Source organism: Rhinatrema bivittatum, chromosome 9 (assembly GCF_901001135.1).
Source record: "Rhinatrema bivittatum chromosome 9, aRhiBiv1.1, whole genome shotgun sequence".
NCBI classification, from domain to species: domain Eukaryota; kingdom Metazoa; phylum Chordata; class Amphibia; order Gymnophiona; family Rhinatrematidae; genus Rhinatrema; species Rhinatrema bivittatum.
Genome location: NC_042623.1, coordinates 107906247 through 107931317, shown reverse-complemented (window position 1 = coordinate 107931317; position 25071 = coordinate 107906247). Strand labels below are relative to the sequence as shown.

Genomic DNA, 25071 nt, shown 5'->3' with positions numbered 1-25071 from the left:
CTAGCAACGGTAAAATGGAATAGATTTAGTTTTTGGGTACTTGCCTGGTTCTTATAGCCTGGATTGGCCACTGTTGGAAACAGGATGCTGGGCTTGATGGACCCTTGGTCTGACCCAGTATGGCATGTTCTTATGTTCCAACAGTACTAGGATTAGAGGACACTCCCTGAAGCTAATAGGTAGCACATTTAAAACTAATCAGAGAAAGCATTTTTTCACTAAGAGGTGGATTTCCCGGCATGCACACATGTACGCGACTATTTTATAACATGCACGTGTCGTCGCGAGCATGTTATAAAATACAATTCCTGCATGCACATGCACAACGGATTTTAATGTCCGCGCACACATGTGCGAGCTGGTGGCCTCTCCCCCACACAACGGATTGGATTTAAAAAGAATATGTTTGGTGACGTGAGTAGGGTTTTCCCAGTTCTCTCCAATTAAGGAGCGGACTGGGAGGGAATTTCTCTATCCCCCTAGCTACCCTTCCTACCTTTTCCCCTCTCCTTTCTGACCCCTAATTCCTACCTAGCCAGCCCAAATTTTTTTTGTTTTATTACTTAGTGCTCCTTCCAAGCAGAAGTAACTTTGGCGCACCAGCTGGCTGTCCCTTCCCCAGGACAGAGCCTAATGGCCACTATCTGGGTTGGCCTCCGGCCCGCCTCTTTTTGATGACCCAGAACGTCTGTGCATAATTGGGAGATATGCACGTGGCCGGGCCGTTTCTAAAATGCGCTCGGCACGTGCACAGCCTGGCCACACACGTATCCCCTGGATTTTGTGTGCTCGGACTTTTTAAAATTCGGGCTTTAGTGCACAATTAAACTGCAGAATTTGTTGGCAGAGAGTTAGCGTAGCCTTGTATAAAAAGAATTTACACAAATTCCTAGAGGAAAAAGTCCATAAAACACTATTAACCATATAGACTTGGGAAAGCCACTGCTTATCCCAGGTTATGAATAAGAAGGTTTTGACCTATTCTTTGGAATCCTGCTGGGTACTTGTGACCTGGCTTGGCCACTGTCGGAGACAAGATGCTGAGTTTGTTGGCCCTTTGGTCTGACCTAGTATGGCATTTCTTATGCTCTTATTTTTGAAAGGTATGCATATAATCCCCAGCAAACCTTTATTTAAAAAAATTTCTAGATTGCTTATCAAAATTAGGTAACCATTATATAAGTGAGATATGCAAAATTTAAGATATAAAGCAATCCTTTCTCAAATCTAGTTGTAAAAATATTAACATGCATGCAACCAACGGGAAGTACAGGAAATAATTTGTTTTAAACCAGATGAAGTGCCGCATCCTTCAATGTTTTATTTATAAAATAAATAGCTGTTGGGAAGCTATTTCCTAAATCTGTTCCACAGTAGTCATTGCTCCTTTCAAAACAGGAAGGGTGAAGTTTCTCTACAAAGGATTTTGTTTGCTTTGGATAATTCTTTAGTTGGAAGCATATTTATATTACAGATTTGATAGTCATAGCCACACAGGAAGTAAATCTCACTAGGGTCTCATCAGAAATAGCATGATTGTTGAACTGCAGGATCAAGTCATCACAGAAGGACTAGAAACAGTTTATCAGTCACTATATCTATATCTATACACACACACACACACACACACATAACACTAATATTTAAAGCCACAACAGACATTAATTCTACACTTTTTTTTTCAAATTAACACTATGATAGGATAATTAGATTATCAGAAAAAGAGCTGGTAATAATTCATGATGAGAATGCTTTCTAATAATTTATGCAATGTTATAAAGAATTTTAAAAGTAATTATAGAACACTGTAGAATGTGTTAAATGTTTTTCTCCTGCTAATCAGTGATTACTGTTGGCATACCAGGGAACTTTGAGCTAGCTGGCCTTCAGATGTTCACCATACTTCTCTCTCCTGCCTGATGCCTTTACAATTCCCTCCACCCAAATACTCACTCTTCCCCTCCAACATCCTTTTCATACTTCTGGAGTCTCCTTTCATATCTCATGTCACTCTTTGGATGGTCTTCAGTTTTGCAATTGCTCTGTTTTGCATCACTACCAGTGACTCTTTTTGCTATGGCCTTGCATCAATGCTTCATTTCGCTGTAGTTTCACACTGGTGCTATCTCTTCCAGTTGCTCCATCCTGGTGACACTTCTTCTGAGGCTCCCATGCTGATTCACCTCTACCAGTGGCTCCACAATAGCACCTCTGGTAAATGAAAACCAACAACAACATTGATTCAATTGAAACCAGAGATGACATTTCTGCTCAATGTAGCTCAAGAAAGAGTTTCTCCCTCTGCCCCCATGTTAGCGCATCTTCTTGCGATTTTGTGCCTTATCGTCAATAAAACATATGACCACATGCCAACAGGTCCTTTTTCTCAGAGTTTGCACTACTCCCCCCAAAAGTTATTGGCATCTTGCCGGATATCTTGAATTGGGTTACTGTACCTGCAGCCACTGGATCAGATCCAGAAAGTTCCAAGCTGTGACTGTAAGATGGCTAACAATTCTTCAGACTGAAGAATTGGATGAAACTATGCACTCATGAACTTTAGATTGCCTATAAGGCGCAATTATGTCATTATAAAACTCAGGTGGACAAGGCAAAATGCTTGTTGTATAATACTTTGATTCAAATAATGGGAAAGATTTCAGGGATCTCTTTGGAATCGTGCGGAGTTTTGACCACTAATAAGAATTCCATGCCTAATGGGAGATATCCTACATTTAAGAGCAATGATTTTCCTTGAAAACAAAATGAGGAATTTGCTGGAATCCCTCAGTGGTTCGAAACCATCCCGGAAACTTTTGAAACAAAATGGGATACCTTTCAACAAGCTATTGAATTTGATATCTTAAATATCATCTCCAATATGAATGCACCATTTTGCTTACTACATTCGTGCAGTGGGGCCATCCTAAAAACTATAAAGGATACTATTGTGCCTTTTTTGAAGACTCTGATCAAATTTTCTCTTGAAGATGGTAATCTTCCAGATTCATTAAAGATGGCGTCCCAGAAACCAAGATGGCTGCTGCTGGGAATTCCCCTTAACTTTTTCCTTTTCTGCAAATACGTTTCTTCTGCAATGGGAAAACAGAAGGGAGCTATCAGGCAGGATAAGGCAGCTGTGTTGCTTGTTCCTCTTTGCTAAACAACACTGACTGAAGCGCTACTCACCCATAGTCTGGTGATCGAAGCCGGCTTGGATGGATCTGGGGACGCCAGGCCCAAGTCGGCGCCAGAAGTTTCTCTTAGCCCTGCCCACCGTTCCACCCCACGCCCTCCTGCTGGATCTGTCGCTTCGGTAGAAGCTTTGCTGGGAGCGTCCGGGTCCTTGGATAGTTCTTGTCTCTCCACCTGGCTTTGTTTCCTCCTTCTTGCCGGTGCAATCTCAGCATCGGGACTCGGTGAAAGAAACTCGAGGGGTGTGGACTGCCGCAGAGAGTTTGGTCCCGCTACCTCCTTTGTTGATGAATCGATGGAAGCAGGTTTGGCAGATAGTGTTTCATCTACTGGGACTCCCTCTATTGCTTTTCCAAACTTAACTTCAGTTGCTAAACCCGATGTTATTACACTGGATAATCTTTGGACTGTGTTAATGTCAGTTAATCAATCTCTTACTTCTTTGGTCTCTTTAACTACTGATTTACACAATACATTTCAAATTTATGAAACTCAGCTAACCTCCCTGGAACAGAAGGTGTCTGAGGTGAAAACTTCTACAGTAAAGATTCAAGATGTGCAAGTTAATATTATTAAAGACTTGTCTTCTACCTCTCGTAGAATTGAGAATATTGAAAATTCACTTATATCTTTAAATTTGAGGTTACTCAATTTTCCTCAGATTCCTTTTAGTGCACCCTCTGATCTTTTTTCGGCTTATTTAAAAGAAGTTTTAAAGATTCCAGAGGAAGCACTTCCTCCTATGGAGAAGATTTTTTTCCTTCCAGTTTCTAGAAGATCATTGGATACTAAATACTTCCACCACAATCCACACAACCTATAACTATATCGCTTAGGAAACAGTGCTCAGGAGACCAACTCGGTGAACACCTAGCCAAGGAACTTGAGCACCTAGACCTATCCGACGTAAACTCAGCAACTTCATCATGGACCAACATCACTAAAAAGGTTGCAGATCAAATTTGCCCCATGACAACTAAATCTATCAATCCAAACAAAGACAACAGGAGACCCTGGTTCACACCAGAGCTAAAAAATCATAAACACGAGTTGAGATGCAAGGAACAAAATTGGCGAAAAAACCCATCTACAACCACCCTCCTCATCTACAAATCATGCCTTAACTCATACAGAAACAACATCAACACAACAAAGAGAATATTCTTCTCCAAAAAAATCCACCACCTCATCTTTGATTCAAGAGCTCTTTTCTCCTATGTATCAACCCTCACAAAACCCCCGGCACCGACCATTCCAGACGATCAAGCACTCACTAAAGCGAACGAACTAGCAGACTTTTTCGACAACAAAATCACTTCACTTCTAGCTCCCCTCAAGGGACCATCTACACATCCAAAACACGTAATCAACCTCACCCCCCAATCTTCGCAATCACCCGCTCAACAAACACCTCATTCAACCGCTCAACCACCACTCCCAACAGATCAACAACCATCGCACCCAAATGTCAAACAACCTAACACTTCACTAACACTACTCAACACTTTTGAGCTCACATCCACTCTAGAAATAGAGAATATTCTCAAGAAGATAAAACCATCCTCTCATCCATCAGACCATATTCCATACAACAAACTGTGTCTGATCTCCAACACCATAGCCAAACCTTTAGCAGACATTATTAACTGCTCCTTCTCTCAAGGACATGTCCCGAACCAACTCAAGTTAGCCATGCTCAAGCCGCTCCTCAAAAAACCTAACTTACCCACCTCAGACCCAGCAAACTTTAGACCCATAGCAAACCTCCCGTTGATTGCCAGAGTTATGGAGAAAGTTGTAAACAAACAACTTACAGAATATCTTGACGAAAACAACATCCTCACCTCAAACTAATTTGGCTTTCGCAAGTCTATGAATACTGAATCATTATTAACATCATTATCAGACACTATCATTTTCAACCTAGAAAAGGGCCAACCTTGCCTCCTCGCTCTCCTTGATCTTTCATCAGCGTTTGATACCGTTAACCACTCATGCCTCCTGCAACGCCTAATAGACATTGGCATTACAGGAGTAGTTTTTAACTGGTTCAAATCATTTTTGGAGAACAGAACATACAAGGTCAAGATAAATAACAAAGAGTCCCACACCATCGAATCCAAAAGGGGGGTACCACAAGGATCATCCCTCTCCCCGACTCTTTTCAATATTTATCTACTCCCACTTTGTCAACTTCTCACTAACCTTAAGCTAAGACATTACCTATACGCGGATGATATTCAAATCCTCATCCCTATAGAAGATTCCATATACAAAGCCATATCATTCTGGAATAAATGTCTGTCAGCTATCAACAATCTACTCACCAGCCTCAACTTGGTTCTAAATAAAAACAAAACTGAAATCCTCATTATAACTCCGGAAAACTATACCCCTTCCTCACATTCTAACACTAATCAACATCCGGTCACCACAGGGCTCTCCACCACACAACAAGTTAGAGATCTGGGAGTCATCATAGACAACAGACTCAGTCTCAACAAATTCATCAACAACACAACAAAAGAATGTTTCTTTAAACTTCAAACATTAAAGAAACTCAAACCTCTCCTCCTATACAGAGACTTCCGCATGGTTTTACAAGCCATCATACTCCCAAAGCTGGATTATTGTAACTCTCTCCTCCTAGGCCTTCCAGCATGCACCATCAAACCACTTCAGATGGTCCTGAACGCCTCTGCAAGAATTCTATCAAATGCCAAAAAGAGAGATCATATCACCCTAATTCTCCACCATCTCCACTGGCTTCCAATTAAATACAGGATCCAGTTCAAGTCTTTAATGATGATACATAAGGCCTTACACAACATCGCACCTCTCAACCTAACATTCCAAATTCAATTACACACATCTGTGAAACCAACCAGAAGCGCCTATCAGAACAGACTAATCACACAACCTGTGAAATCCGTTCTGAGGAAACGTGCATTATCCACAGCAGGCCCTTCACTTTGGAACTCGCTCCCTCCAGACCTTCGTTTAGAACCATGCCACTCTACATTTAAAGGGAAACTTAAGACTTGGCTTTTCAAACAAGCTTTCCCCTAGAGCCAAGAACACGAAGAAAAGTCTTTTCAAGCCCACAACGAGTTATTCAGATCTATTTTTTTCTTCCTTTGTTAATCAGAAATTTACACATGCTGACTTCAATGTAAAACTTATTACTTTGTTTTTGTTCAATGTAAAACTTCTTTTATTCTGTTCTATGTAAACTGCTATTTGTAGCGATAGTTACTGTTCTTTGTGAACCGGGGTGATATGTATATTATACAGGAACCTCCGGTATATAAATTAATTTAAATAAATAAATAAATAAATGCTGTGGATGTTCTTACTAATTTAACTGATTTCCTTGAAAAGTCTGAAGAAGGAAATGTGTCTGATCGAGCTACGTTATTGGTGTCATTTGTCTTTATGCAAGATCGCAATAACATTCCTCGTTTATACTTTCACAATAAAGACTGTTTATTTAGAGGCCAAAAGATCCAGACATAACAAAGGCAACGCAAGAACAAAGAAAGAAGTTTTTTTTAGCTATGAAGGATTCTGTCCTTTCTTTGGGAGCTACCTACATCATTTGTTATCCCTGTAAATGTGTGATAACTCTTTTCTGCTAAATTTGGTTTTTTTTTTCATCCTACCCAGTTACAATCTTTTCTGAATGCCCGTCGAGGAGTTGTGGTTCCCGCTTCTATGGCTATTGTGGATATTGTATAAATAGGGTATTCTTCAATTTTGCAGCTTCCTCATTATGGTTCACATTGTATTCTGTTTTAGCCATTCCCCATGGCTATTTTCCTGTTTCCCCCCATAATATAATATATTGGGGTCTAATGTGGCAATTTAAATTTTCCTTTAGTTTTATAAATAAAGAATTTTAAAAAAAAATAAGATGGCGTCCCTCCGTCCATTGCTGAAGAAGCCAAACTTGGATCCTTCAATTTTAGCCAATTATAGGCCCATATCTTCCTCTGGTTTTGTGACCAAACTAATTGAATCAGTGGTTTTAAAACAACTGTTGGCCTTACTTTTTAATATATATTTGGCCCCAATTTGTCAAGTTTTCACTACCCTATTATCTGATTATCGTATTTTTGCTGACAATGTCCAGTTTTTTATTCAGCTTGCCAAATCCTGGTCTGACACCTCAGCCTCAATCTCTAATTGTATGAATAATATCAAACAGTGGCTTAACCACAACAAGCTTTCCCTATACCTTACAGACAGAAATTGTAGTTATCCAGCGCAAAGATTCAATTGAAGTTCCTTTGACCATTCAAATCAAGGACACTCCCATCTGTATTTCAAAGAATGCATGCAATTTAGGAGAAATTATCAACTCTAAATTGGACTGTATCCCTCAGAATAGAGCTGTAGTTCATGCTGGTTTTTATAAACTGCACTTACGGATTTGAAGCCATTTTTACTCTCTCACAATTTTCGGACAGTAGTGCAGGCACTTTTATTGACTTCACTGGATTACTGTAGATTGCTTTACATTGGTCTTCCTAATTCTTCAGTTAAACAGTTGCTACTGCTGCAGAATCTGCAGCGAAACTAATTACTGGCAGAAGTAGATCACATTTCTCCTGCTCTTGTTAATCTCCACTGGCTCCCTGTTTAATGGAGAATTAAATATAAAATTGCCATGTTGTCTCATAGGCTCTTGATCCTGAAAATGTTGCCATGGGGCAAGTGCAATACTCCAGGCATATGAGCCAGTGAGAACTTTTAAGGTCTTCTCAAAAGGCACCGCTTGACATCCCTTCCACCAAGCAGGCAAGGTTTCATGCTACTCGAGCATCCATCATAGCATAGCGCCTAGCCTTGTGTTAGGATTTGTGGGTTTCGTGGAAATGACTTTACTCTTACTTGACCAATAGGCAGCATATGACAACTGTTGAAGGAGAAGGTTCAGATTAGTTCCTGATGCATTCGGGAGTTCTCCAGGGATCAGCCCTGGAGGTTAATGCTACCTGAGGGGTAGGGCCCCACAGGTCCCAGCTGCAGCAGGGACACGACTATAGTTCAGTAGAGTGAGAACGTCCTGCATCACTGCCACGTGATCGCAGGTACCTGCACTGAGATATACTGTGAAGTGCCCCAAGGAGCGGGAAGGAGAGACACAGTTCAGAGGAGTCACAGTACTTAGGCACGACTGAAGATGTGATGTACCAGAGAAGGAACCTCCAAAGCAGAGATGAGCTAGGCAGGCCCTGAGGAGCGGGGAGCACGGAGACAGGATCTCTGAAGGAGTAATGCAGACTGTCCCGAGGGGTGGGACAGCGTGGCAACAGAGTCTCTGGTGTGGTAATGTAGGGGCTGCCCCGAGGAGCAGGGAAGCGCAGAGTCAAGCCTCTAATGTAGTAACGTAGGCTGCCCAGAGGAGCAGGGAAGTGCAGAGTCAAGCCTCTGATGTAGTGACGTAGGCTGCCCCGAGGAGCCGGGAAGCATAGAGTAAAGCCACTGGTGTAATGACGAAGACTGCCCCGAGGAGCGGGGAAGCGTAGAGTCAAAGTATCTGGTGTGGTAAGGCAGAGACTGCCCCAAGGAGCGGGGCAGCATAGAGATGGGATCTCTGGTGAGGAGTGCAGGAGCTACCCCGAGGAGTGGGGAAGCCTGGAGACCAGGTCTCCCAAAAGAAGCTCAAGCAGGCCCCTGAGGAGCAGGAACTCAAGCCAGAGTCCAGATCAGCAGGTGGAGATCCAAGGCAGGAACCATGGGTCTGGAGAGATGTGAACAAGCACCAGAGAGGCGAAGGAACTCATTGCCAAGTCAGTTTGTATATGCCAAAGGAGGTGCTTAAATATCCCAAGGTACTGATGTCATCAGTTGGGGACGGCCCAGGGATTCCCGCCATTGGCCCTTTAAATAGAGAACAGATGGCGTGTGCCTAGGAAGGCACAGAGTCGGAGCGTGGGCCAGCAGTGTCCCAGCCACCATGTGGAGCAAGGAGGGCCAGGAACGTGCGGCGACAATGGCTGGCCAGAGCCGTGAGTTCCCCTGGAGTGGAAGGCCAGACATGGCAGGATGTGAGTTGGGTCAGCTGTGGCCACCCGTGACCAACGGTCATAACACCTTGGAATTCCTTTTCTTTGGAAATTAGGGAAATAGGGTAAGGTAATAGCCTAAAGATGTATAAATCCACATTAAAAGCACACTTTTTTAAGCAAGCTTTTTATTAATTTTAGTCTGGATTATATCGTTTTTAGTATGATGTTTTTATGGCTTTTGTTTTAACTTTTAAGTCTTTGGTTTGGACTAAGGCGTCAGCAGCCTACAAATGCAAATAAATAAATAAATAGAAATACAGAACAGCCTGTAAACACAAAAACTGTTTCACATAATATAAGCCTCTGAAAACAACATTGACAACCTATTTAGCAGCCCTTGAGTGTTAAATACCATAATCCTGGCAAGGTTTATACCTTGTACCTAGTGAGCTATGTTTTCAGTTTTTATTATATTCTTCTCAGGAATTTATCAGTTTGTTACATGAACAAAAACAGAAAAAAATCAGTGGACACAAATGATTCATAATTTTACCAGGTAAATATACATTGTATTCTTCTTCTAAACACTATTAAATTCCCAGGAAAAATACAACAACTGAAAACAAAAGTTCCTAAAATTTTAGAGATTTGTTAGTCAAAGATTAAATAACCTGAATCTTCTACTGCAAACACTTTTGGTTTAGTAACATGCACAAACAGAATCCTCAGCATTACATGTGTGGCAATAAACAATGCTATATACTTCATAAATATTAAATTCAGTAAATTAAGAATATCTACACAACTTTTTTTTAGCACCATAATTAAAATTCATAGTTAAAAATCAGAAAAACTATATATTAATTATTTTAATATATGATTTAAGACTGGGAAAGTCTCAAGTTATTTCCCTCACAAATCACAGAAACATGATGGCAGAAAAAGACAGTATGGCCCATTCAGTCTACCCATCTGTCCAATTAATTTAACATTATAATTCTCATCACTTCCTTAGAAATTCCCTGTATTTTTCGCAAGCTTTCTTGAAATCAGTTTTACTAGGGTCCTACTGAAGAGATTTCCTTAACCCAGTTTGTTGCTTTAATTTTGTCCTTCAGTATTAAACTGGTTATGACATTAAAATAAAGTCGTACAAACATATTAGGTAAATCAGAGATACTCATGAGAGATGAACCTAAAAATAGCCAGTTTAATCTGCTATATTAAACTGAAATAAAGGTAAAAAACAAGTTGTTATCCTTAGAGACAAATTCAAATGTGCTTGGTTGTAAAGTCTATCCCACACAGAATGGTGATATGTGCTGCTATAAAGCAGAATCGTTCAAACTGACATTATTTATTTCGATCTGGTTCCATTCCTTATGAATGAGGGTTACATACAAGATTTACTACATAATAAAATACAAAAAGGGATAACAGATAATGATAACCAAGTTAGTCAAGGCTCCCTATTTTCACTATAAACCACAATACTACACTGACAATTTTATCTCCAGATAACCTGACTTGATAAGCTCAAAGGCAATACAAAATCTGTAATTAAAGGATTCAGAGTTAAGTAGCATAAAAATTGCAGTACTGTTGCGCTCTTCACTTTTTAAACAGCTGTGAAAAAATGCTTTCTAAAATAACTTGGCATCTGTCTGAAAACTATCATATACAGCAATAATTTGGTTTTTATAACTAGTACTTTATATACAAATAAGGATGCCAAAACATTTTACAAGCAAAATATTTTAGCATGTAGTCACTTATATAGCAGATATGCTGATTTCTATATTTCTATAATGCATATATTTACAGTGATACATGGGGAATTCATATTGTTATAATGCTAAAAATGAAGATGGATTACAGAAGGCCAAAGGAACCTACTAAATTGAAGACAATTTGGAACAGAATTCCAAGATGAGTCCAAAACCACAATCCTAATTCTTCAGCCGTAGTAAATGGACTGACCAATCAAAGGCTTTTTATCAAGAAAGTATACTGATGATAAAATCAGCATATCTGCATAAGATTATAGCTATTACAGAGCAGCTGGTTATTTTAAGTTTGAATTAACTCCTTCACTATCTGATGTACCTCATAGATCACATTTGATGTAATATCTAGAGGCCTACTAAGGTACAGGGTACAGAACAAAAGATAGCTGAAACCGGTTATACTCAGGAATCCAGACAAAATGTCACTGCTGAGCATCATACGAAGCGGATCAATGGCTAAACTGTTAAGGAAGGGCAGAGAAGGGATAAGAAGAAAAGGGAGACTGAACCTTAATGCTACTGCACCCATGTGACCTTGAGTGCACTGAGAGGTTGGTCAAGTGGTAAAGTTTCACTTTTTGTTCTAACTCAAGGGGAATTGTGTATGAAAATTTTGGAAAGTAAAATGTCTTATTTATGCTTGAAATCTATATTGTATGGTTTCTAAAAATGTCAGTTATACTTGAGCATCTTATTTAAATTTTTTATTAAAATGAAAAAAAGCTACTGTTAACTCTAAATGAAATCTGACAATTTGATGAGTCTTATACAAAAATTCACCTCAACTTTTGTCTTTATTGTAAGGAGTGTCAAGCAATATAAGAAAAACAAAAAAACCTCAGGTTAAGCATAGTGGTCTAGTTCTTGGAACAGGGTGACAAAGTTTTTTGTTTTTTTTTATTGAAGTAACAATATATTGCATTTGTACAGAATAACTGCTAAATCAGGTACAAGAAATTGATAATTTCTTAACAGAATATATTCATATATCATATAATTCAAAAATTGTTTCTTACATTTTCTTGCTTTGAACTTTTGTGCCATCTCCTCCTAGCCTCAACAATTATACCAACTTGCTTTCCCTCAATGACTATAAATTAATTTTCATAAACTTTCTTTTAACATATAAGCACAGCCCACTGTTTCCTGTGGCAGCACCTAGGTAGATACTGTGGCAAAAGTTATAAAATTCTGCAACGATTCTGTGAAAGAAGATACCACAAAGCTAGAACTATGGGAGAGGACACTTTCCTTCTCCAAACTGCTGTACCCAGGTGATGATTGTGGAGATGTAGGCTTTTTCTCTTTGGCAGGCAAACCACAAACTGAATCTGTCTGCATCAACACTTCTCAGCATTTGCTTATCTGCATTGAACAGACACTGAGCCTGTTTGTGTCTGCAAGCTTTTGCCTTTTACATACAGACCTTGCTCTTAGCACAAAAACACAGAATGCTTGCTTTCTCTCACAAAGATAGTAACATGAGTTAATCATAATAATCTGTAGCAGCTATGTCTCCGAGAGTATTGTTGTTATCAATGATGTGATTGTATACACATATGATATGTAACGCAGGACAATAAAAGGGCCTGCCTGAAGTGACTTCAGGATGGCTTCCTGACTTCCTTAGAATCCTGTCTGACGTCTCTTCTTTCCGTGCGTCTATCATCACAACATCTGGTGACCCCGAGACATGAAGCCCCCTACTCATCCGGCTGGAATAGCCTTGGTGCACCACAGCGAACTCGCTCCCGTAGTCGTAAGTATATTTCAGCGAGTTTTGCTCCCACATTCGTGAGTATGGGGGGGAACTGTCAGCTCAGCAAAAGGTTCATGCACAAGAGCTGCAGACAATAGTAAGAAATCATTTCTTTATTACCAAAGGAGAGGCAATTAACGTCAGACTAGGAGATATAGCAATTATGTTGAAAGAAATAGAAAGCCAGTGCCCGTGATATCCAGAGGCTGGCACTTTGCATATCGAGGACTGGCTCAATTTAGGGAATGCCTTGCATGCAACCCCATGTGCCTCAATAAAACATCTATTGCTTTGGCAAAAATGCACAGAAGCGATAGAATATCTGGGGACACACACTCACAAGGCGCCGTCCCTAGCTCAGGCTCCCATGGCATCCTCCGAGTCCGCCAGAATCCCAGGAAACCAAAGAGACTGAAATCAAAGAAACGAACCTCCCTCCGGCTTACCCTCAAACCCCTTCACCACCCACAAACTCCCTCAGGAGGCAGCTGTCACTGCCTCCTGAGCTTCCTCAATTGTCACTGACTCCTGAACCTCCTGACCTGTCACCCAACCCTTGCCTCCAATCCATGCCTATTTTGATTGAGAGTAGTGAGGAAGACACGGAGAGTAGTGAGGAAGTTGAAATAGTCACTGTAGCTTCGGCTGCCACTGATCCCCCAGGAGCCAAAGTTGCCAAATTAGAATGTTCATTTTTTTATGTCACCATTTGGGTTGATTCAATTCATGGATGGACATTTGCCTTAAGCCCACAAATGAGAGTCTGTCCTCTAGAGGGATCCCTGACAGCAACTGAATTGAATACCGCCCGGAGTGCCATAAGCAGTAACAATGCCTCCAGGTTTTCAAGGAAATTAGTATATATGACCTTGGGCCAAGTAGCCACACTCGTGATATCACAGTGGCATTACAAACAGAAACAGCGCCAATGTGAGAGAAATGATCTAGTAAGACAGTATAATGACCTGCTGCAAACCAGACTAAACCAAGTGATGGAGCAGACAAAGCAAACCTGGAAGGAATGTTTATCATGGGCCTTGATATTCCGTTACAGGAAGCCTACATACTTAAGAGCGCATTTCCCCACAGGAAGTGGCAGTGGCCCCTCACACAACAGAGAAAGATCCAGTGTATGTAGGGCCTTACGTTGCAACTGTACTGAAACTTGGACAGGACACTGTGTAAACTCAATGTAACATGGTCCCCTTTGACAAAGTTAAATTGGACCACATTTAGAATGACCTCGTTACTCTGAGCCTTATTTTTATAGCTATTGCTTGCATTGCCAGTGCACAGAATTTGCATTTTTACTGCAATATTTGTTTTAGGACAAAGTAAGCTAAGATAGAATTTGTTTACATAAGACCGGCAAATCCTTGCCAGTCTTATTGTCTCCAGTTGACGTTATTTAGTTATGTTATGATTTGCTGGTACATTTTTTGTATAAGGATTTTTAGTTTAAGTAAGTTAATGTTGTACAGTACTGCTCTTAAGTTTCTCTCCTTAATCTCTATATCTGTTATATCTCTGATACATTCCTATTAAGGTGATCACTAAGTGCATGCGATTTTTTTTTCTTACAACACATACTTTATACTTTTCCTTCCTGATTTATCTGCCCTAACAGTGTGTTGCAGATTTTATTGTAGCAAAAGAGGAGTCAAGGGGGGAACTGGACAGATCTCCCGTCAAGCCAAACCTCTTTTGCCCTCAACCTTCGATGCTGAACTTTTATTACTTTTATACTTTCAAACTTCTTTAATACTGAACTGAGGTTACTGACAAGCACATTTACTAGTGTTAAAATTTAGAATCTGAGCTACTGAAATCTGAATCTGAAAGGACAGGGTTAAACTGTATCTTAGAAAAAAAAAAGGGGGGGGGAGTAAGGGTTGCCTTAGTGTGTGATAAAAGACAGAGCACTGCTTATAGAGAAGTACTTTAGTCAGTGCTGTGCGGCAAATGGAAAAAAGAAAAAAAAAAGAGAAAAGAGTTACTTTTGTTTAAACGGAGCATATTTAAGTTCTAATTATTTGATATTTAACTGTTTGATATTTAAGTTCTAATTATTCTAATTATTTAGTATTGCACATTAAATTTAAGCTCAGAATATTATTGATTGAATTTATTGTTCCAGGTTGAAATCTATAAAGTGATGATAGTGCATCCACTAGGAGGCACTATGCTATTCTACCAGATGTACCATATTGTTATTTTAATAATTCTTTGTAAGCTAGCTTTTACCTTCCAGGTCTACAGTCCTCCTGTCTTAAAGAAACTTCAGTTTTATTTTCTTTTTCTAATTTTTATGCAGAATTGTGAACTTTTATTTTTCAAACACCTTTTTGATTTTTGATCTAATTTTTTTTGATACATCTTGATATGAATTTTGAGCTCAAATTATGTGTTATCTGTTGTCTGTTTAATGTTAAGAAGATGAATGCTTGTAGGATGGATGAATATGTGTCAGTCTAGTGTAACACATGTTTAATGTAATGTCTGAAATACTTGTTGTTTGTGGTTCAGCCTACTGCAAATGACTTTTCCTTTAAATGATTAATTTGAATGTATGCTATTTTACTATATCAGGTACCTGAAGCCATGAGAAACACATATCACAATTAGGCCTTGATGAATGAAAAATTGATACACCTTGCTGAAAGATTGACTACGACATTTATGGAACTTACTCCATTCTTCCAATCCCTTCTACAGACGTTTTGCCCTGACAACAGAATTCATCCCCCACCCATCACTGAATTTTATTAATCTTGCTGCAGCAATCAGCATAAAGAGCAGAACTAGCTGCAGTCATTCTAGCTTTGCAATGCTTTGCTAACGCTGATATAAACATTATTTCAGATAACCAGTATGTTTGTAATGTAGTTACCCTTATTCCTGGAGCCTATGTAACCCCTTCCTTAGATGAGAATTTGTTATCCCTCTTTCTGACACTATAATCAGCCCTCCAAGGTCGCATGCATGAGCTTTACATCGCCCATATCAGATGCCACCAACCTTTTCCTGGGTGGATATCTGAGGGCAATGCTATCGCTGAAGCGGCCACTAAAAAGGCAGTGCTCAGTGTCACTCCCTGGATTAGCCACTCCATGTTTCATCAGAATGCTAAGTCCATCGCTAAACAATTTAATATCCCACTAGATCAAGCCCGAGCCATTGTGCAACAATGCCCCCAATGTTCACAGGTCGCATCTGCCCCTTCTATGGGCGTGAACCCACATGGTTTACGTGCTAACGAAATCTGGCAAATGGATGTTACTCAATATCCTCCTTTCGCCCCCTGGAAATTTTTACATGTAACCATTGACACCTTTTCACATTTTCTTTGGGCCACCCCCCCAAAAAGGGGAAGCTACCAAACATGTTATCAATCACTGTATAAGAACCTTTCCGGTCATGGGGATGCCTTCTATTTTAAAAACTGATAATGGCCCCGCTTACAGCAGCCATTCCTTTGCTGACCTTTGTCAACAATGGAACGTCAAACACATATTTGGCATCCCTTACAACTCCACTGGACAGGCTATTGTGGAGCGAGCCAACCTCACTCTTAAGACAGCTCTTGATAAACACAAACAAAAAGCAGGAAATGTCCCTGGACTCCCCTCTAAACAGGAATGGCTGAACAAAGTACGGTTTACCTTAAATCATTTAAATATATCACATTCCAATCAGGCCACAGCTAAGGACAATCATTTTGGGAACAGGATTAGCAATCCACAACCATCAATTTTGTATAGAATGTTACCTAACCCTGTTTGGCATGGCCCCGTCCCCTTGTTAACATGGGGACGAGGATATGCTGCTGTGCTTGCTCCCTCAGGTCCAGTCTGGGTTCCGAGTCGTTGCATTAAGCCGTGGAGAGATGGCGTGGCACCAAGGCCTGCAGAATCTGATTCCAAACTTCTCCCTGAGTCTTCACAACTCCCAGAAGGACCGGGATCGGGCTCCTCACCAGCACCATCAGATGACTTGGGGACAAATTAAGGCATTATCCAGCCAATCTACGCAGCTCCTGGAACAGCAGGGACTTGAAAAAACTCCAGAGAACTTTTTGCTTGCTGCATTCTCTTGCTTGAATGCCAATTCATTGACAATTGTGATATGCATCTTCTTATCTTGCATTCTCCCTCCCGCCACGGCGATCTCTGAACAAGGACTATGGCAAACCAATATGTACATTACTGATGCACAGAACTTATCACAACTATTGAACCAGAAAGATTGCTGGGTTTGCATGCACATGCCAATCCATTCCAGAGGAGGACTATTGACGCATGCAGTTCCCTTTAACCTATCAGGATGGACTACATACCCGTGGGACAATGGGGTCTTTATAAACTCACCAGTCAATTACACAGTGATGCATTTGGGTACTAGGGTACAAGAGAATACTGTTTTTGTTGGGAATATAATAAGGACAGCACAGGGCCCAGGGTAAGGAAATACCCATATTGCAATCAAACATTCATCCTGCAACACAACATGTCTAGAAACAATTCCTTCCTTAATGCAACCATCACTGAACACATGCACAATTTCACAAAATATATGTGTAATTATCAGCTCACAGGGTGCTCAGTTGGACAGGGTTGCCCCACCTCCGCAGGCACAGGAGGATTCAATCTGTGTAACACTATAGCAGAAATGGTACAACAAACCCAAAACAAGCAAAACACATCCACCAATTTGTTGGGAAACATCTGGATGTTGTGTGGACGCAGGGCATATATGAGAATTCCTGCAAGATGGACAGGTAGATGCACTCTAGGCTACATCATGCCATCCTTTTATATTACTACCAAACTGCCCAAGGGTAGAATTAGAAACAGGAGAGAGTCAGTTCAAAACCCAATTGGGCGAGGCACAGGCATCATGGTCTACAGGGGCCTGTTTCCCCCAATAGGGGCAGCACTAAACTACCGAGATTTGCGCACCCTTGCCAACTGGACCACAGCCCTATTCAACCGTACGATTAAATCCAAAAAACTCTTCACAGAAGAGGTCTCACAATTGAGAGAAGTAGTATTGCAGAATCGCTATGCATTGGACATGATCTTAGCCTCCAAGGGAGGTGCATGTGCATTAATTGGTTCTCATTGCTGTGTATACATATGTGATTATAAAGCTAACCTCACACACACTATTGAGCAGATGCAGACTCTAATAGCCTATCGCCCTCTATCCGATAATGAATCCCAGTCCCTTTGGGACTGGCTAAGGTCCTGGCTCCCTGACTTGGCAGGTCTCAGAAAGACAATTCTCATTGTATTACTTTGTATCGTTACTTTAATATGTTGCTGCTGCTGTATTCAATGCTTGCCCAACCTTGCTAATATACTTTTACCTAAATCGCAACGTAAAGATTTCCTGTAAAATATAAATGAAAGGATGAGATGTGGAGATGTAGGCTTTTTCTCTTTGGCTGGCAAACCACAAACTGAATCTGTCTGCATCAACACTTCTCAGCATTTGCTTATCTGCATTGAACAGACACTGAGCCTGTTTGTGTCTGCAAGCTTTTGCCTTTTACATACAGACAGACCTTGCTCTTAGCACAAAACCAGAGAATGCTTGCTTTCTCTCACAAAGATAGTAATATGAGTTAATCATAATAATCTGTAGCAGCTATGTCTCTGAGAGTATTGTTGTTATCAATGATGCGATTGCATACACATATGATATGTAACGCAGGACAATGAAAGGGCCTGCCTGAAGTGACTTCAGGATGGCTTCCTGACTTCCTTAGAATCCTGTCTGACGTTTCTTCTTTCCGTGCGTCTATCATCACAACAGATGATGGAAATGCAAGACTGTCCTCCTCTAGCTGATGTCATTGTGCTGGGATTGCAGGACTTTGAATAATTTTGTATCATCAGCAAATCTGACCACCTCACTTGTTGTTCCCATCTCTAGGTCATTTATAAATATGTTGAAAAGCAGCGATCACAGAACAGATCCTAGGAGCACTCCACTATTTACCTTTCTCCATTGAGAAAATTTACATTTATCCCTATTCTTATTAAATCACAAGAGGATTGTGAGAAATGGCAAGAGGACCTTGTTTGGACTAGGAGAATGGGCATTCAAATGGCAGATGACATTTAATGTGGACAAGTGCAAAGTGATGCACATAGGAAAGAGCAACCCAAATTATAGCTACACAATGCAAGGTTCCACACTGGGAATCAGCACTCAGGAAAAGGATCTAGGCATCATCATGGATAATATGTTGAAATCCTCTGCTCAGTATGCAGCAGCAAATAGTATGCAAGAAAGCAAATAGAATGCTAGAAATTATTAGCAAAAGAATAGAGAATAATAGAGAATATCATAATGCCTCTGTATTGCTCCATAGTGCAACTGCATCTTCAGTATTGTGTGCAACTCACTGTATCTCAAGATATAGTACAATTAAAAATGTTAGAGAAGGGCAACCAAATTGATAAAGGGGATGGAATGATTCCCCTATGAGGAAAGATTAAAGAAGTTATGGCTCTGCAGCTTGGAGAAGACATGGCTGAGGGGAGATATGATAAAAATCTATAAAATGAGTAGCGTGGAATGGGTAAATGTGAATTGGATGTCTACTCTTTCAAAAAGTACAAAGTCTAAGGGACATGCAATGAAGTTACTAGCTAATATGCTTAAGACAAATCGGAGAAAATATTTTTGTACTTAATGCATAATTTGGACTCTGGAATTTGTTGCCAGAAGATATGGTAAAAGCTGTGGCGGTGATTCACAGAAGAAGACACGTCAGACAGGATTCTTGGGAAGGCACCTTTTGAACGTAGTCTGAGTGCTCCTTTTATTTTACAGGGTTTCACAACATCTCCGTGTATACCGTATACAAAGCATATTATTGGTTATTCTGTTGCTTGCCACTGCATTCTGCCTGCATGCTGTATGCATGTTTACATTGCTATTGGTTATAGTATCTCATGCTGTGCGCGTGACTGTCTTGTGTTAGTTGACAATTAGTCTCTCGGTGAAGCAAGTAACCACCTCGTGATTAAGGTGGGGGCTGATTGTGAGCCTAAGATAAGGACGTGCTGAGAAGTGTTTGTGATCTTGAGATAAGGGAGTGCTGAGAAGTGTGGACATGACAGGCTCAGTGTGGTTTGCCAGCCTCTGAGAACAAGTCTTTGTCTCTACATCTCACCCTTTCTTTTATTTTTCACAGGAAATCTTTGCGCTGTGTTCTATATCTAGGTATAAGTATGTTAGCCAAGTTTGGCAAGCATTGAATGCAGCAGCAGCAACATATTATAATGAAAATGCAAAGCAATACAATGGGAATTATCTTTCTGAGACCTGCCATGTCGGGGAGCCAGGACCACAGCCAGTCCCAGGAAGACGGGTTCGTTATCAGATAGAGGGCGATCGGCTATTAGAGTTTCCATCTGCTCAATGGTGTGTGTGAGGTTAGCTTTATAATCAGATATGTATACACAGCAATGTGAGACAATCAGTGCGCATACGCCTCCCTTTGAGGCTAGGATCATGGCCAACGCATAGCGATTCTGAAATACTACTTCTCTCATTTGTGCAATGAATTTGCATTCAAGCAAGAGAAAGCAGCAAGCAAAAAGTTCTCTGGAGTTTTTTCAAGTCCCTGCTGTTCCAGGAGCTGCGTGGATTGGCTGGATAATGCCTTAATTTGTCCCCAAGTCATCCGATGGTGCTGGCGAGGGGTCCAATCCCGGTCCTTCTGAGGGTTGTGAAGACTCATGGAGAAGTTGGGAATCGGATTTCTCAGGCCTTGGTGCCACGCCATCTGTCCAAGGTTTGACGCAACGACTCGGAACCCAGATTGGACCTGAGCATACAAGCACAGCAGCATATCCTCGTCCCCATGTTAACAAGGGAACGGGATCATGCCAAACAGGGTTGATGGTTGTGGATTGCTAATCCTGTTCCCAAAATGATTGTCCACAGCTGTGGCCTGATTGGAATGTGATATATTTAAATGATTTAAGGTAAACAGTACGTTGTTCAGCCAGTCCTTTTGTGGGGGGAGTCCAGGGGCATTTCCTGCTTTTTGTTTATGTTTATCTAGGGCTGTCTTAAGAGTGAGGTTGGCTCACTCCACAATAGCTTGTCCAGTAGAGTTGTAAGGGATGCCAAATATGTGTTTGATGTTCCATTGTTGACAAGTCAGCGAAGGAATGGCTGCTGTAAGAGGGGCCATTATCAGTTTTTAAAACAGAAGGTATCCCCATGACCGAAAATACTCTGGGCTTAAATTTAATGTGCAATACTAAATAATTAGAATGATTAGAACTTAAATATGCTCGGTTTAAACAAAAGTAACTCTTTTCTCTTTTTTTTTTTCTTTTCCATTCGCCGCACAGCACTGACAAAAGTACTTCTCTATAAGCAGTGCTCTGCCTCTTACCACACGCTAAAGCAACCCTTACTTCCCCCTTTTTGTTTTTTCTAAGATACAGTTTAATTCTTTGGTTAGAATGTCCTTTCAGATTCAGATTTCAGTAGCTCAGATTCTAAAGTTTACCACTAGTAAATGTCCTTGTCAGTAACCTCAGTTCAATATTAAAGTTTGAAGTTATTAATGTAATAAAAGTTCAGCATTGAAGTTGAGGGTAAAAGAGGTTTGGTTTGACGGGGAGATATGTCCCGTTCCCCCTTTTGACTCCTCTTTTACCACAATAAATTCAGCAACACACAGTTGGGGCAGATAATTCAGGAAGGAAAAGTATAAAGTATGTGTTGTAAGAAAGATATATCGCATGCGCTTGGTGATCACCTTAATAGAAATATATCAGAGATATAACAGATATAGAAATTAGGGAGAGAAACTTAAAAGCAGTACCGTACAACATTAACTTACTTAAACTAAAAATCCTTATACAAAAAATGTACCAGCAAATCATAACATAACTAAATAATGTCAACTAGAGACAATAAGACTGGCAAGGATTTGCAGGTCTTATGTAAACAAATCCTACGTAAACAAATTCTATCTTAGCTTACTTTGTCCTAAAACAAATATTGCAGTAAAAATGCAGATTCTGTGCGCTGGCAATGCAAGCAATAGCTATAAAAATAAGGCTCAGAGTAACGAGGTCATTCTAAATCTGGTCCTACTTAACTTTGTCAAAGGGGACCATGTCACATTGAGTTTACACAATGTCCTGTCCAAGTTTCACTAAAGTTACAACGTAAGGCCCTACATACACTGGATCTTTTTCTGATGTGTGGGAGACCACTTCCTGTGGGGAAATGCACTCTAAGTATGCAGGCTTCCTGTAACGGAATATCAAGGCCCATGATAAACATTCCTTCCAGGTTTGCTTTGTCTGCTCCATCACTTGGTTTAGTCTGGTTTGCAACAGGCCATTGTACTGTCTTACTAGATCATTTCTCTCACGTTGGCACTGTTTTTGTTTGTAACGCCACTGCGATATCAGAAGTGCGGCTACTTGGCCCAAGGTCATATATGCTAATTTCTTTGAAGACCTGGAGGCATGGTTTCTGCTTATGGCACTCCGGGCGGTATTTAATTCAATTGCTGTCAGGGATCCCTCTAGAGGACAGACTCTCATTTGTGGACTTAAGGCAAATGTCCATCCAAGAACTGAGTCAACCCAAATGGTGGCATAAAAAAATGAACGTTCTAATTTGGCAACTTTGGCTGCTGGGGGACCAGTGGCAGCCGAAGCTACAGTGACTATTTCAACTTCCTTATTACTCTCCATGTCTAATGCATGAAGCCCTTCTAGTAATTCCTCACCTGTGAGAGTTCCTTTTACTTGTTCTTGGTGAAACCCCACATGGACCGTGCCATGCAGGTCGGTGCGTGGTGCAGTGTTGTGTGATGGTGGTTTATCTGAATAGATTAGCGATGTGGAGTCAGTGACTCACGGGCAATGGCAGCTGAGGATACAGGGAGTTTGTCGGTGGTGAGGGGGCTTGCGGGTATGGTGGAGGGAGGCTAGTTTCTGGTAGTTTCTTTAATGTCTGGGGATCCCTCTGCTGAGAGGGGCTCGGAAGGTACCAAAGAAACCTCGGGTGGGGACGGTGCCTTGTGAGTATGAGTCCCCAGATTTTCTATCGCTTCTGTACATTTCTGCCAGAGCAATAGATGTCTTATTGGGGCACGCGGGGGTGCGTGCAAAGCATTTCCTAACTTGATCCTGTCCTGGACATCCAAAGTACCAGCCTCTGGGTACCACGGGCACTGGCGCCCTATTTCTCTCAACATGTTCTCTATATCTCCTAATCTGACATGAACTGCTTCTCCTTTTGTAATAAAGAAATGATTTCTTACTATTTTCTGTAACTCTTTTGCATGAACCTTCTGCTGAGTTGACAGATCCCCCCCGCCCCCCCCCCCCATACTCACGAATGTGGGAGCGAAGTTCGCTGTGGTGCATCTGGGCTCGTCCGGCCGAATGAGCAGGGGTATCACGTCGGGCTCACCAGATGTCGCAGTGATTCACAGAAGAAGACACATCAGACAGGATTCTCGGGAAGGCACCTTTTGAACGTAGTCCGAGTGCTGCTTTTATTTTACAGGGTTTCACAACATCTCCGTGTATACAGTATACAAAGCATATTATTATTCTGTTGCTTGCCACTGCATTCTGCCTGCGTGCATGTTTACATTACTATTGGTAGTACACAGGCTGTGCGCGTGACTGTCTTGTGTTAGTTGACAATTAGTCTCTCGGTGAAGCAAGTGACCACCTCATGATTAAGGTGGGGGCTGTTTGTGAGCCTAAGATAAGGACGTGCTGAGAAGTGTTGTTTGTGATCTTGAGATAAGGGAGTGCTGAGAAATGTGGACATGACAGGCTCAGTGTGGTTTGCCAGCCTCTGAGAACAAGTCTTTGTCTCTACATCTCACCCTTTTATTTTTCACAGGAAATCTTTGAGCTGTGTTCTATATCTAGGTATAAGTATGTTAGCCAAGTTTGGCAAGCATTTAATGCAGCAGCAGCAACATATTATAATGAAAATGCAAAGCAATACAATGGGAATTATCTTTCTGAGACTTGCCATGTCGGGGAGCCAAGACCACAGCCAGTCCCAGGGGGACTGGGTTTCGTTATCAGATACAGGGCGATCAGCTATTAGAGTTTCCATCTGCTCAATGGTGTGTGTGAGGTTAGCTTTATAATCAGATATGTATTCACAGCAATGTGAACCAATCAATGCACATATGCCTCCCTCTGAGGCTAGGATCATGTCCAACAGCAAAAAGACAACAAGGTGGAATCGGTAAATAATGGACTTTATTGAATCTTGCCCGCCTCTGGCCGAGTTTCGCTCTACGAGCTGCCTCAGAGGCTTTTGGAACCACTTGAATTGGCTCAGATCAGTGCGGACGTCGTGTGTATCATAGTCGGAGAAACATTAAACAGCGAACTATCAGACCTGCGGCGAGTAGCTGCATGCCGTTTCACTGAAGAATTACGATATCACTGCTCTCACAGTGGTCTGTGGTTGAAAGCATCTGTTTTTAGAACAGGTCTGATAGTCAGTTCGCTGATTAATGTTTCTCCGACTATGATACACACGACGTCCGCACTGATCTGAGCCAATTCAAGTGGTTCAAAAAGCCCCTGAGGCAGCTCGTAGAGCAAAACTCGGCCAGAGTCGGGCAAGATTCAATAAAGTCCATTATTTACCGATTCCACCTTGTTGTCTTTTTGCTGCTAGCCATATTGGATCGGTTACCGGTTTGTTTTCTAGGATCATGTCCAATGCATAGCGATTCTGCAATACTACTTCTCTCATTTGGGCAATGAATTTGCATTCAAGCAAGAGAAAGCAGCAAGCAAAAAGTTCTCTGGAGTTTTTTCAAGTCCCTGCTGTTCCAGGAGCTGCGTGGATTGGCTGGATAATGCCTTAATTTGTCCCCAAGTCATCCGATGGTGCTGGCGAGGGGCCCGATCCCGGTCCTTCTGAGGGTTGTGAAGACTCAGGGAGAAGTTGGGAATCGGATTTTCCAGGCATTGGTGCCACGACATCTTTTCATGGTTTGACTCAACGACTTGGAACCCAGATTGGACCTGAGGGAGCAAGCACAGCAGCATATCCTCGTCCCCACGTTAACAAGGGGACGGGACCATGCCAAAAGGAAAATTAGTTTCTTTCCTGATAATTTTCGTTCCTGTAGTACCAAGGATCAGTCCAGACTGCTGGGTTATGCCTCCCCTCCAGCAGATGGCGTCAGAGAGAAAACTGAAAACACCCCCTAGATATACTGGTGTACCACCTGCGATCCCTCAGTATATGCGATATCAAAGCAGAAGTAACGACAGGA

The 25071-nt window shown here is 41.2% G+C and overlaps 1 protein-coding gene across 11 annotated transcripts in view; it reads right to left on the bottom strand.

Annotated features, from left to right (window-relative positions):
- The window catches only part of PPHLN1 (periphilin 1), a 340184-nt gene that overhangs the window by 50363 nt on the left and 264750 nt on the right, over positions 1-25071 (bottom strand). The window contains exon 11 of one of the 11 annotated variants that reach the window (XR_003858726.1): positions 1954-2211. The exons of the other annotated variants lie outside the window; for them this stretch is intronic. The gene's annotated coding sequence lies outside the window, so the exon portion shown is untranslated. The remainder of the gene's footprint in view (positions 1-1953; positions 2212-25071) is intronic. 11 annotated transcript variants of the gene reach the window in all.